Below are 15234 nucleotides of genomic sequence, written 5' to 3' on the forward strand. Positions count from 1 at the left end.
AGATTCAAATCCCTACTCTGCCATTAAGGTTTTGGGATGACCTGAGGCCAGGCACACACATTCAACCTAACCTACTTCATAGTGTTTTTTGGGGGGGAGACCAATGCACCATCCTGACTTCCATGCAGGAAGGACAGGATAAAAATATATATCAATAAACAATACATTACCATTTCTGTAGCTGGGTAGCCACAGTAGCACTGTGTAATAAACCATGATTTGTGAATTCAGACACAACAGCAAACCTCTATTAATACAAAGTGTGGTTAACAAATCAGTTACAACTCATAGTTTTGAAATCTTGGTTTGGTGTCGACCAGCAAATTCTGATCTGTGGGACTGTCTTCTTTCACACATCACAATTAAATGGGGTTTGATTTAACCACAGTTTATAAACCAAAGTCTATTGTGCTGTTATCCGAATGCAGCTGATGAGGCATCTTCTTTTGCTGAAAGGAATGTAAAACAATGTACATTGTTTGAGCTGGCAAAGGTTTTATGAGGCAATAAAATTTAAAGTTTGAAATATCCCACCATTATTGAATTTTGGAATGATTTTGTGATCGTATGTTTACAGAGTGTGTGGTGCTGAGAGTTCACAATTACCTTACGCAGACCAAACTGAACCACTCAAGAGACACTACTGTAATTCTCTAATTGTTTTATTTATTTTTTTATTCCTTAGTACCTTTTCCATAACTTCTCTTAAACCATAAATCCTTTCATTTCCAATTAGTGTTGCCACTTTTTTCCCCCTGGCAGGGCAATTGCATGACAAGGCAGAAACTTGACAAGTCAAGCCATTTTTCATTACAGCCTCTCCAGGCTTGGAAGTGTAGGGCGGGGGAACGGGACCTTCAGCCTTGAATTTCTGCATGTCATGCTGCTCTTAAAGGCACTGGAACTACCCTTCCCACAGAAAAGCGGTACCCTCCTCTCAAATATTTCCTGTCATCATTTTATCCTCACTGCTGCCACTAAAACAAGTGAAGGTTATCTGATATAATGGGAGTGGGCTGAGTCCTAGTTCCTATTTCTGTTCAGAAGAAGAAGAGTTGGATTTATACCCCGCCCTCCACTCAGAGTCTCAGAGCAGTTTACAATCGCCTTCCTTTCTTCTCCCCACAACAGACACCCTGTGAAGTAGGTGGGGCTGAGAGAGCTCTGAGAGAACTGCGCGTTAGAGAACAGAACTGAGAGAACTGTGACTGACCCAAGACCACCCAGCTGGCTGCATGTGGAAGAGTGGGGAATGCAGTTCTCCAGATTAGAGTCTGCTGCTCTTAACCACTATACTAAATTGGCTCAGCCAGGAAGCTCATTTGTTGACCATGGGCCAGTCATTCTAACCTTCCTCATAGGGCTGCTCTGAGGATAAAACAGGAAGGGAGAACTGTGTATTTCACCCTGAACTCCTTGCATGAAAGGCATGATAAAATGTAATAGGTAATTTTCCTCAGGAAAATCTTAGGACTGTGTTGAAGATATGTGCTATAATGAAATGACCTCCATGGTTTACCTCAAAGAAGCAGCTGGTAAGAGAACTGAAAAGCTTGTTAAACCCTTCCTGCTAACCTGAACACCCACATAGTCTCTTTCTCTTTTAGATTTCAGACTTTCCTCATTACTGTGCTTCTAATTATTTTGCTAATTTAAGACACCAGTTTTTTTTATAATGCAGTGAGCATGAAATATATATGGCATTTCAGCAGTGAGTATGAAATTTCTTATTCCCTACTGAGATTCAGAAGAAGGAATGGAGAAAAATTCTCTACCATAAACATGCCTGATGAACCAGGTTAACATAAATGGAATAGGCAGATCAGACACAGGTTATAAATAAGTCAACAAACACAAATAGGAGTCCTGCCATTTCATAATCACTTGCAGGAATGGCTCAGTTGCTTAAAAATGTCTTCCTTCAGTTTCCTCACTTGTGAGACCTTCCAACACGTATGGAAACACCTGGGATGTGCTCTTTGTTGTGTGAATGCAGCCCATTACAGAGACAAATACTTGTGCTTTCAAGCCACCACACTTTTTCAGGATTTGGCTCACAAACTGTTTGTCCTTGAATCCAGCCTTTTCCTAAGCCCTGCTGATATCCTGACTACCTTTTCTCAATGGCAAATGCAGGTGCTGGTTGCTAGTAGGTATGAATGCTCTCATGTTCACATGACTGACTATTGCCCCAGTTTCAGGAATCTGGGCTTTTAGTATCATCCCGGTTCCTTTACCAAGTCACTCAGGTATTATTTCTGGGTGATGCTGTTTTGTGAATTTTTGACATTCTCACGTGGAATATTGTGAAAAATTGGGAGTCTCTGGCTCAGTATTGTTGAACACTACCTGCTCATTCCAAATATCTTGGTTTGCTGGAGTTCATAGCAGTCCAGATGGGTCATGTTCCAAAATGGATCAAACAAGCACACGAGCAGTTCCAGAATGAGCAAAAAGTAGACAAAGCCCTTAGAGCCCTGATGGACCAGACTAAGGGTCCATCTAGTTCACTGTCTTGTTTCCAGAGAGAGGTCAACCAGATGCCTCCACGAAGCACATAGTCTTGCTGTTGCCCAAGATGTCTCCTCAGTACACCAAGAAAGGCTAAGAAACATACTGTACTGTTTGAAATGGTTACCTCTAAGGATTTAACAGTTACTGGGGGGGAGGCTTTCCTAAAGAATACAGCACATCAAGATTGGATACTGCTGAATTGCAAACATGGAGCCTTTGAGTCAAGTGACTCTAGTTTCTAGCTCAAGTTTGTCCTTCAGATGTAAGTCACTGGAGATTTCTGGAACCTTGTTCAGAATTTTTCAGCTTCAAAAAGGAGCTGATGATGATCTTCACACATCCAAATAGTGAGCTGCAGGTAAAATGTACTTTTTTAGTACTGGCAAGTACTGGCTGACCACATAACTTCTGGCCAGAGTCCCTTGGGATGAGCTTTTTAACAGTTTTGAAAGCAACTCTTCCTCCACTGTTCATACTGCAGGGCAGCCCCACCTCCTTGAACTCTCATAGGAGAGGTTAAGTTTTTAAAAGGTCATGTTTCAGTGCTTCACCAAACAGAGCTGTATATGTTTATTCAGGTATGTAGACTTATCAAAGAGAGTTCTGATCACTGTGGAAAACTGGCTCTTCTTTCACTCCCAAGATTTAGCCTGTGGATAATTTTTTAAAAAGCGTTTTCCAACAAATAAATAAAAAACACAGAAACCAAAAGATACTTTCCCTTGTATGTATGGTGAATGGTCAGAGTCGGAAGTAAACAATGGACTTGGGTACCATATTGACTTTGTCTCTTTTATGGCTCTTGGGGACTTGGAAGCTGGTAGATATGGACACAACTAGGATGTTATCTTGATTCTTACATTAATGTGCTGCACATGACAGAGATGCTGAGATGGTGTCACCTGAAAAATAAACACAGAAATGGACATTGGAATGAACATACAGGTGTATACCCCATGCCATGGAACTCCCATCAGCTAAGATTACAGCTAAGATCCTGCTTAGAGCTGCTTAAGCTCTTGCCACAGAATGTTGATAGCCAAGGAAAATCTTTGGCTTTTTACTTGGAACTGATAAACCCCCCCCCCCATATAATGAGCTGTCATGGGGATGCTCTTAGCCAATATCAGTTGATGTATTTCACATCAAACCATTCCAGGACTTGATTCCATGGCACAGTGGGGATTTGAACACAGGTCTCTCAGATTTTAGTCTGACACTTGAACTTCCAGCTGTCAGCTTTCAGTCACCCTGGGAAAAGTCTGGCCAAGTTACAGAAGTTTTGTGGTTGCAAGTTGCTCAGGTGAGTTGTGTGGTGGTCACTGCTGGGCCCAGCTCTGTTGTACAAGTTGTACAGAGGCTGCTGCTGGGCCCATCTGAGTTGTGTGGCAATATGTGGTTCTGTAGTCATTGCTGCACCTTGGTGTCACACAGATTGTACAGTGGTAAGTTGTCTGGTTGTTGCCATTGGGCCTGGCCTTGATGAGTCCTCCTTCCAGGGCAGGAGGGGTAGGGGGCAGGGGTGGAATGGACCTCCCCCCTGCCTTTTACTGGCAGAACCCAAAGTTTCATCTGGCAATACTGTTATGGTTAACCAGTAGCCACATAATGGTCACTGAGACCATACTTTTCTTAAAGGTACAGGTGCTGCTTCTATTATTGGGTGGGATAACTGCAATTTTAAAATTTTTAAAAGATTATTTAGATTTCAGATTTTTCTGTAGGATGCTCTGTCCAGTCTGTTTATGGCTCCTTTCCCTGGATTTAAAAATCCACAGATTGGACCATGTTGAGAATTAGATATATAGTGGGGGACCCGCAAGGACTTACAGGGTTATTTCATTTCCTCTTCTCCCACTCATCTTTCCCTTCCCTGAGAAACCCCCATAGTGTCTTCTCTTTTCCTGCTTCCTTCGTTCCTCCCTGCCCACCAACCAACCTACCTTTATCTGCCCCTTTGTCTCCAGCTTTTCCTCCTTCCCTTCCCCAACAGCCTCTACCCAGGAAAATATGGCCAAGTTGCACAGTGCTGGCTGCCAGGTTCAGTTGCATGGTGGTGAGGAACCCACAAGAACATGCAGGGATCACATCATTTTCCCCTGTACCCCTCCCCTACAGTATTCCCTACATCTCCTCTACGCAATCCTCATATCCTCACCTTTCCCTGTTTCCATTTCTCTTTTTCATCAACCAACCAACCTACATCCCCCCCAATCTTCTTTTATATTTATTATTTCATTTATACCCTGGCTTTCATGGGGTGGCTGCTGTTATGGTAAGCCCTGGAAAGGGTCCTGCCCCCTCCCCCTGCCTTTTACAGTCAGAAACCAAGGCTTGAAGGCTGGCAGTACTATTGTTGTTGCTTAGCAACAGCCAGTGAGAGTAGTAATCTCTTAAAGATGGAGGTGCTGCTTCTATTATTTTGGTGGGTTTTTTTTAACTCCCTGAGGCTTTTTAAAATTTTTTGATTTTTCTGCAAACCTGAAGCATTTTTTAGGTTTGTAGAAAGATCTGTCTTGTCTGTTTATGGCTTTAGTCTTTGGAGTTATGTATCCACAGATTTGGCCATGTTGAGAATGATATATATTCACTGAGTTATTACCACTGGACAAGAAATTAGCAGTGTAGAAACAAAGTTCTCAATCCCCCCCCCCCCGGTTTAAACAATTATACTTTTAATAATATGATTTCTTCAAGCTTGCACAGAAATTAAATGTCTCAGCGCTGCCTCTGTCCTGGAAAACAGCCATATTTCACTTCCATGCTTAAGGATGGTTATTTATTCAGTGTGTCCAATCGATATGCTATTCCAGAAGAGAGACAAAAGATACTCGGTGTAGTCACTGGTTACTCTGAGTCAGTTGTTCTCTGACACTAGCCTCCTGCAAAGAAGCAGTAAGCATTTTGCATCAGGAGATCTACAGTGGAGACTGCATAGCGTAACAGGAGAGAGAAACATTTCCCCCCCTTCCCAGCCTCCTTTTTTGCTCATTATATAATCATCAAATGGCAACTGCATTCATCTTTGATTCTTCTGGAGGGCATGTTGAGGGTTACAAAAACACAAAAGAGTATTTTTAATCCTGTAGTTGAAGAACATCTTGCAAATGGTCCTTTTGGCCCCAGGGTTACTAAAGTGTGAGGCAGATCACTTTAGAGAGATACAGACAGTTGCTAGGCTAAATCAAACTTTTCCAAGACACTTCACGATCTGTGTATTTTGTTTGGGCCAGGAGGCAGAAAACAAACACACACACACACATACAATTCCATCTTCCTAAATGAGCTATCAGTGCAAAACAAAGGCTTCTGACTATGTACAGATGGTTATAGCGGTGGAGTGACTTGCCCTTGATTGCTAAAACAGCACTTGCTCCTTTCTTGGTTTTGTTCTCTTAAAATACAATCAAAGACAGGGTATTTAGAAATGCCTTTCCTGTATTTATCTTGTGGCTGGTAGGTAGGGATGTGCATTCGGTTCGTCCGAACCAAATGCACCCCCAAAAATGCCCCATTCGGACCCTTTTCGGGCTGCTGCAGGTCGATTCAGATTCTCTGATCTGAATTGGCCCCATTATATCCTATGGGTCATTGAAGTCAATGGCGAAACAAGTTACTTTTTCCCCACAATAGAGAACAATGGAGGGGATAGGGGCAACCTGTTTGGGGGCCCATAGAATTGGACCCCCTGGTCCAATGTTCTTCAAACTTGGTTGTCATCTTGGGGAGAGGCTCCAGCAGCTATCCTGTGAGTATGGAGCCTCTCCCTCAAACCCCCTCCCCTCCAGCCCCCAGAATATACCCTATGTTTTCACCATTGACTTCAATGGCCCATAGGATATAATGGGGCTGAAACTGACATGTCCAGTAATACTGCTGAAATTGACATGTAGGAGTCTTTATGCCAGCCGAAATTGATTCTGCCCGATTCGGCCGAATCCAAATCGGGCCAATTTTTTTTTTTTTGCACATCCCTACTGGTAGGTAGCCTGTTTGTTCTCAGAAGGATGGGATGCTCACTCAAGAGCCAGAGAAGAGGAGCCCAAAGCGAGGGAGCAAGATGCTGCTTCTAAATAGGGCTGCATCATTGCTTATGCAGATGAGCATTAATCCTTTTTAAACTTACTAATACTATTAATAATAAGGTAATTTCAAGCCCTTATGGTGTTCCCAACGAAGGGCTTTCAAGGCAAGTGAGAAGCAAAGGTGGTTTGCCATTGTCTTCCTCTGCAGAGTCTTCCTTAGAGGTCTCCCTTCCTGACCCTGCTTAGCTTCTGAGATCAGGCTATACCATGCCGCCTTCCCTCCCCAAAGGCAGATTACAATCTGTTAAACAAAGTTTGAGTCCAGTGGCAGCAAAGTTTTATTCTGTGTATAACCTTTTGTGTGCATGTACTCTTCTTCAGATACAATCAGTTAAGAGAGTGTTATAAAAGCAAATCAGACAGCAACCTAGAAAATCAAGCATGATGTGATAAAACGATAATGTGAAGGTCAACAAAGATTAAATATGAATACCTTTAAAAAGCCACGGAATATAGGACAGTCTTACAAGCCCTGCAAATGGGCGAGAGGAAACTACACAGCTCCCTTTCGCTGTCCACAACTGGTGGGGAGATGGCAGTACTAGTGAGGCACACAGGAGTGTGGATTCCTGTGACAAGAGACTGTCAGGCATGTGGCTCTCAGGCTGTGAAGGACTTTTTCAAGGCACAAACCAGCACCTTGAACTGAACCCTAGAGAAAAGTGGTGGTCAATGTAGCTGCTTAAGAACATGCCACCCAACACCACCCAGACTCTGCAACAGCTGAAATTTTCAATTTGTCTCTAAGGATAGCCTCACATACACAGCAATTCAGCATGGCAGTTTCTGAAGCGTAAGTCAGGGTGACCAGGTCACTTGAGTCTAGATGGGAGGGCAATCTACAAAGAAACAGAAAAATGGCAACAGCACCTACTTCTCTAGCAGAAGGACTGAGTCCAAAATAATCTCCGGGCTTTTTACTTGATCCAAAAGAGACAGCTGTATCCCATCCAACTCCAGGAAGTCAATCCCTTGCAGAATGTATTCATTCCACACCAGCATCACTTCCATTTTGTCTGGATTCATTTCTAGCTTGTTCTCTTTTATCTACTTGACCACTGCATTCAGATACTGATTCTGGACAGAGAGTCATTTCTGGCTGTTTAGTTAGTGAAACACAGATCAGTATACTTTGGACAGAGCTCACAGCACTGTTAGTCTGAAGATCTCACTCCTGACCATCTTGGGTAATGGCTGCTTTTATAGTATGAATTCATGTTATTAGACTTGGAGCCATCTATATATCTAATAGTGAACTTGCCCCCCGGAGTGCGGATCGCTAAATCAGCGCTCTGGGGGCAGCTGGGGGGCCGGGGGAGGTTTGTGCACACGTGGACCAGTCCCCACGTGTGCACAAAAATAAAAAAAGTTAAAAAAAATTTCGGGGGGATGTTTAAATCCCCCCGAAAGTGCAAGAGCGTCTCCTGCGCATGCGCAGGAGACGCTCTGCGAACACTGCCGCCGCCTCCTCCTCGGAGCCGGCAGAGGGCGAATACCGGCCTCGCCGCTGCCGCCGCCCCCGCCGCCTCGGGGAGATGGGGGGATGGAGGAGACGGGGCTCTTCTCTCCCCCCCCCGCGAGTATCGCGGGTCCCCCCCTTGTACAACCTGTTTTGCATAATCCTCTGGCAGACTGAAGTGCCCAACTTCTAGACTCTTATCCACTTCCAATTCCATGTCGGGGGGGGGGTGTTACCCACAAAGCTTCCTGAGGATAATAAGCTGCACACTAGGAAGGGGCTATATTCCAGGGTGAAAGTGACTCACTGCTAATGTTTCTTTTGGTGGGCTCAAAACTGAAGTTGAGAGATAATACTTTTAGCCATTTTCTAACCAGTACTTTGTATTAGCCCATACTAACTTACCTTCTCCTGTGGCTAAACTGAACACTTCTACTTGATTGAATCTGCTTCATACAGGGAGAATTTTTTTTGTCCTATTTATTTACATTTATATTCCGCCCTCCCCACAAGCGGGCTCAGAGTGGATCATAAAATAGATTCTAAAACATTGAGGATCATAGAAAAATGTGCCTCCCCCCATGCACTCTGTTATGGTATTGTCCAAAATTCCCCTTCCTAATACGTAATTTGTAGACCTGCCCTGACCTGGATAGCCCAGAGTAGCCTGGACTTGTCAGATCTCAGAAGCTAAGCAAGGCTGGCCCTGGTCAGTACCTGAATGGAAGACTACGATGGGATCCCAGGGTCGCTATGCAGAGGCAGCCAATGGCAAACCACTTCTATTAGTCTCTTGCTTTGAAAACCCTACGGGGTCGCCATAAGTTGGCCGTGACTTAATGGCAAAAAAAGAACTGTCCTTACTCTTTGTTGTCATTAAACATACCGTGGTCTTTAGTCAAAGCACTCAGGATGGCCAAATGCAGTAGCATGTGGGGTGAGTGTGTGGGGAGGTTCCTACCATCTGGGCAGGTCACAGCACCAGATCTGCTTGGCTCCTCTAGAGGAAGTGTACCATGTGCTCACAACTTATTCACTTCTGCAGAAAGACAGCCTAAATGCTGTAACCAGCCTTGCTGAAATCAAAGCTTTTTGTTTTATAAATTATGGAATTAAATTTGCAGGTGCACTTTTGTATAATTGATTTTGTTTCCGATAGCCATGATGATCAAGACACGGAGCCACACAGAACATATTCAGCTGCCTCATGCCAAGACAGACCTTTGGCTCATCAGCACTGCCTGCCCCAACTGGCAGAAATTCTATCAAGTCTCAAAGCACAGGAAAGTGATTCTGAACACCTGCTACCTGGCCTCCTTTAACTGGAGATGCCAGGGATTAAAGCTGGGACCTCCCTTGTGCACTTAGGAAACTGCCTCGTACCGAGTCAGACTATCAAAGTTGATTCTGTTTACTGTGACTGGCAGCAACTCTCCAGAGTCTCATAAAGGTCTTTCACGTCACCTACTACCTGAGCCTTTTTCTAAACCACAGATGCCATGGATTCATGGATGCATGCCCTCCCACTTAGCTTTTCCTAAACCACTGGAAATCCTACAGAGCTACTCTCTTTCCAGCATCAGACAATTCATACAATTATGCCCATATATTTTCAAGCTTATTTTATAATAGTCTTTCAGGTAAAAGGGCTAGGAACTTGTTTTTCTTTACAAAAAAAAGGATAAGGGGATTCACATAATTCTTGGTGCTATTCCTTTCTTCTTCTTCTCCTCCTCTTGGAGCTTCAGAGCATTATTTAAATTGTGGAAGAGACACAGGAGGGGCCATGACTCAGTGGAAGAGCCTCTGCTTTGCATGCAAAATGTCCTACATTCAATCCCCATCATCTCCAGTTGAAAGGATCAGGTAATGGTCGGTAGGAAAGTCCTCTGCCTGAGACCCTGGAGAGCTGCTCCCAGTCTGGGTAGACAATACTGACCTTGATGGACCAATGGTTTGATTCAGTATAAGGTATCTCCATGTATCCATCTCCAAATGGTTAAACATTCTCTTCTCCCACAAAATTCATTCCCCATGGAGGACTATTAAGGGTTTTGTTCAGAGGTCATTTCGGGGGGGAACGCGGAGGAATGCAGTTCCCCCAGGTGAGGTGCAGGGGGGCGGGGCACATGACGAAGCCCCGCCCCCTGCTTCCGGCCGCCCCACTTCCAGCCCTCATTCAGCCAGGAGGAGGCAGGAGAAGAGGGAGGGTAAGTTGCTTCCTCCCCGCCTCTCCCCACCCCCGCCTGCCTGGGGCCAGGGAGGGCCTTGGCGAGGCTTCCTCGCACTCCCGCTGGCCTTGCAGGTCCACCGTCGGGCCCCTGATGTCAGGGTGTGTGGCATATGCTAATGAGTTATGCTAATGAGTTCCCCTAGCTCTTTTTCTACGAAATGACCCCTGGTTTTGTTAGCCAGCACTTGAGTATCCAGAACACCCAGTCAACTCGTGATGCTGAGAAGAAGAAGAGTTGCTTTTCTCTGCAGCTTTTTCGCTACTAGAAGGAGTCTCAGAGTGGCTTACAATCACTTTCCCTTCCTCTCCCCATAACAGACACCTTGTGAGGTAGGTGGGGCTGAGAGAGCTCTGAGAGAACTGCTCTTGAGAGAACAGCTCTGAGAGAACTGTGACTGACCCAAGACCACCCAACTGGCTGCATGTGGAGAAGTGGGTAATCAAACCCAGTTCTCCAGATTAGAGTCCACTGCTCTTAACCACTACACCAAGCTTGCCCCTCTCAGCCATCATGCTGCTGCATCTTTGGTCACACTTGCTTCAGTAGCTGGCCAACTTGGTGCCTCTAGTGTTGCTTGGCTTCTGCCTGCTGGGCCTGCCAGCTGACATCATACTTGGGTGCTCCCTTCCCCCATTAGCCTGCCTCCAGCTGTTGGGAGACAGCTCTGCCAAAGGGCTCCTAAAACGCTAGCTCACTTGTCTGACTGCTGCAGAGAATGTCTCCATCAAGGGTCCTCCCTGGCAAGGGGACTGTCAACACAAGATTCCCAGTTCAGGTAGGGTTTGGTTGCTGTGGATTTCTCTGGTCAGGGGGTGGAGTAGAGCAATACGCCAGAGTTTCTGGCACACTTGATTTAAACCCCCATTCCCTATGAGTGATGGATAACCAAGCTTTCACTGGTGCTTTAAAAAATGAAACAAACTTGCATGTGGAATGCTCTCATCACATGCAGGCTGGTCCTGACATGAAGGAAGTATGACCAGCTACAAGAAACAAACTAGCATACCATTTCACAATTTCACAAAGTTTAAGAAACACAGGCCAAATTCTAGCAATGACCGTCTGATCTATCACTGTCTCTTGATACAGACACAGCTGGGTAGTTATTGTAATGGGTGTCATGCCATATTATGTGAAGAACCGGAGTTCAGCTGGGACCAAACAAGATGCTACATCTAACTGTAAGGCCACCATCAAAACTGGGAAATGCTGTGTTCAGTTTACCTTTCTCCCTTGCTCCAGAACATCTTGTGGTACTTAGTTATGTTCTGATCTCATGGCATTTTGTATTTCCACCCTGCTCCCCTATCAGTATCAGCCACTAATGGCATGAGGGAGCAAGAAACACTGAATTCCTTGGTGTCAGAAATCTTTCTGTATGTTACAGAAAAGGTAGAAAGTGAACACATGGCTGCCATTTCTAGCAGGGGCCTTGCATTTAGCATAATGATCAGACCCTCAGTTTTGATCTTGCGTCAGTCTACTTTCACTCTTTCATTCGAGTAAAGTGGGTGTTGTGGCACACATTACTACACAGAGCACAATCTACTGGAAGAATTTTGGAAGAGTCCCATTGGGATTACTAGAAATGGAAATCTCAGTTCCTAAAATCTGCATAGAAAGCCCTCTTAGATTTCTGAATTCAGAGCAGACTAAATCCCTGCACGTGATTAGGCCCCTCCAAAGACGTGCAAGGTATTTCTGTATCTCAGAGATCATGTAGAACCAGTGTCTTACTCATAGTCACTGCTCCCACCTCAGGGCCAGCCTGAGGGTAACAAACCAGACACTGTAGCCTGGTTCAGGCTGACAGAGCCTGACAGTTCTTAAAGGCAGTTAAATCCACATTTTCTCCACATATCTCCTGGTTTCTTTATATATTTATAAAATACAAAAGCTCAATTTCTGGAAAGCAAAAGACCAGTTATGCTCTATGCCTGCATATGGGTGGTTTTCGATTCTTGCCCTTGGGCAAGTTTAAGTGTTAAAGGAAATCAAATCTTCTCTATTGTTGCATTCACAGTCTTGCCCGTTGGCTCAGTTCTGAGATACAGAATTCATTTCTAGGAGGTCTCAGGGCAGAAACTGTGGTTATGGGTTGGAGATAACACATATGAAGGGGCTAGATTAAACATACCTGGGACTGTCCTGATTCCACACATACACACCCACTCATCTTAGGAACCCCACCATGGTTGCTCTTATCAGAGTTTAGCCACAGAGCCCCCGTCTGTGAAGTTAAGAAAGAACCACCTAGTGTACTTCAGCACTGCAAAAATATATCCCTCTCTGCAGAGGCCTGCTCCAGTTTATTCTAGGGCACTTCAACCAACCACCATTATGAGACTGTGGTAAAAGTTTCTAAATAGGGTTTAATTGTACTTGCACAAGCATCATAGTGCAGAGGCTAGTCTGTACACTACAATCACCACACAAAGGCCACCTGAAAATCCTCCAGGTACTTCACGTGTTGATTATGAGGTACAGAATGGGTCACCATGCAGCTGTCAGCCGTGACTGAAGAATTTCCATGACAGCACCATCTCACTATTAGCATTAAAAGCCTTCTAGTGAATCAGACTATTGGGCTCCCCAGCCCAGTATTGTCTATGCTGACCAGAAGTAGCTCTCTCATTTCCAGGAGAGGCCTTTCCCAGCTCTGTTACTGAGATCTTTCTTTTTTTAAGTGGAAATGCCAGGGATCTCATGCATGCCAAAGCATGTTCTGGACAGCTGAGCGTTTCCCCTTTATCTGGAATTCTGACACATTACAACCACCATTTCTAGTGATATCTATGTGGACTATAATAGGGATGTAACATGCAGCCCTGATACAACAGCCAATTCAGATGTTCTTTTCAGCCCCTCTGGCTGAGTCATCTTCTGCTTGCTTGTCTACCCTTTGGTACAGAACAGCATCCAACACAAGCAGAGAGGAAGGAGAGGCTCATGGATGCCAGCTAATGCACTTAGGGGCTTTGTCCTGAGGGGAACAAGCCAATTCTGCCTCTATGCAGTACCCCACGGCAGTTGTGACCAGAATCAGCTGCCTCAGGATTTTTGGTAAACAGCCAAGACTTTGGCAGTCACTGCCCTTCCCCAGCAGAACAAAACAGTCACATTCAGAGCTAGCTGGGTCCTGTTTCTTACCAAAAACACTAGATGCCACAGCTACCAGACATCAGGATGAATGAACATAGTGGCAGCTTCTCCCCCTCTCACAATGCAAGGCAGTTGAGGCAGGTTGGTTAGTCTCTATGAACCTCTAGTTCCTTGAACACAGGAAGTTGTTTTATACTGTGTCAGACCACTGGGTCTACCAAGGTCAGTATTGTTTGCTCTGACTGGCAGCAGCTCTCCAGGGCTTCGGGCAAAAGTCTTTCATATCACCTGCTCTTTTTAACTGGACACGCCGACGACTGAACCAGAGATCTTGTGCCTGTAAAGTAACAGGTCTGCCTCTCTCTTTTTGTTTATGCAGATTACTTGTATAAAAATTTCTTCCATGTTTTCCCACAGGATCCCAAGACTAACAGATGTGGATTCAGATTCCTGTGGTAAGAACTGTGTGTGTACCAAGTGCTTTTAGGCAGAGAAAGCTAAGGTGGTGCAAGTGGTAGGAGTGTCAACCTAGGCCTGGGGAGATGCAAGTTCAAATCTTCACTCAGCCATGAAGCCCACTGGGTAACCTTAAGCCAGTTGCTCTTTTTCTCTCAGCTGAACCTACCTCCACTAGGTGATTATGAGGATAAACTGGAGGAGGGGAGAACTATGATTGCCACCCTGAATTCCCGGAGGAAGGGTGGGATATAAATGTAATGGATAGAGAGAAAGAATAGCTAATATGGATCTTTGTACTGAAAAAAAAAAAGACAGCCCAAGTCTTCATAATGGGGATACAGGAAGGTGGGGAGAAGGACAAGTAATTACAATCCAGTTGGATTTCCAAACACTTTAGCCTGTTTTTGCACATACAAGACAGAAGCATTTAGACTGGAGCTGTAAACTGGTGCATGGGCTATTGCTGTGCTTCATTCACTCGTGCTGGTTAAGTTGCACTTCTCTGGTCAATCGCTCCTAAGATTCAAGAAGCCAGTTTCAGTGGGTAGCTATGTTGGTCTGCAGCAGGGGTGGCCAAATTTGCTTAATGTAAGACCCACATAGAATAAATGTCAGGTTTTTGAGAGCCACCAGACATGAACAAAATATTACACACATGTTTTTATTGGGAAATATGTAAATCTGCTTTTAATTAACATTAAACGAGACTGCCAAAAATAAAAACAAAAGGGGTAAAAACAGATATTGATAATGATATTTATTTGTACAAAGATATTTCTTTGTTTGCTAATTATATTTATTTGTCTAAGAGAGACAGAAAGAGAGAAAGAGGTGGAAGGAAAGAATAAAACAGTGGAAAGAAAGGGAAAGACAGAGAAACAAAGAAAGCAAATAGATGGGGAGGAGGGGGGGAGGGGGAAGAAAGGGAGAGAGAGAAAGGAAGGACGGAAGGGAGAAAGGGAGAAAGAGAAGGAAAGGTGGTGAAGAAAGCAAATAGATGGGAAAGGGAGGAAGGAAGGGGAAAAGAGAGAAAGAAAGAGAGAGAATAAAGAAAGCAAATAGATGGGGGAGGAGGGAAGAGAGAGAAAGAAAAAGAGAGAGCCAGAAAGAGAACGAAAGAAACAAAGAAACAAAGAAAGCAAGTAAATGGGGAGAAAGGAAGGAAGGAAGCATGCAAGGAAGGAAGGAAGGAAGGGGGAAAGAGACAGGTGGAAACAAAGGAGAGAGAAAGAAAGAGTTAGAAACAGAAACAAAGAAAGCAAATAGATGGGAGACAAATAAAAATATCAAAAAACTAATACAATTTAAATGATTCTTTTTTAAAAAAGATATCAAATAGATGAGAGGGGGAGGAAGGAAGGGAGAGAAAGAGAGAGAGAGA

At 44.4% G+C, this 15234-nt stretch overlaps 1 protein-coding gene across 1 annotated transcript in view; it reads right to left on the reverse strand.

The window, feature by feature from the left end:
• Positions 1–3254: 3254 nt before the first annotated feature.
• LOC107106043 (galactosylgalactosylxylosylprotein 3-beta-glucuronosyltransferase 1-like) overlaps positions 3255–15234 on the reverse strand; it is a 91673-nt gene continuing 79693 nt past the window's right edge. Inside the window, exon 8 of the mRNA XM_015406127.1 lies at positions 3255–3416. The gene's annotated coding sequence lies outside the window, so the exon portion shown is untranslated. The remainder of the gene's footprint in view (positions 3417–15234) is intronic.

Source organism: Gekko japonicus, unplaced genomic scaffold, assembly GCF_001447785.1.
Source record: "Gekko japonicus isolate JY-2015 unplaced genomic scaffold, Gekko_japonicus_V1.1 scaffold919, whole genome shotgun sequence".
Lineage (NCBI taxonomy): Eukaryota > Metazoa > Chordata > Lepidosauria > Squamata > Gekkonidae > Gekko > Gekko japonicus.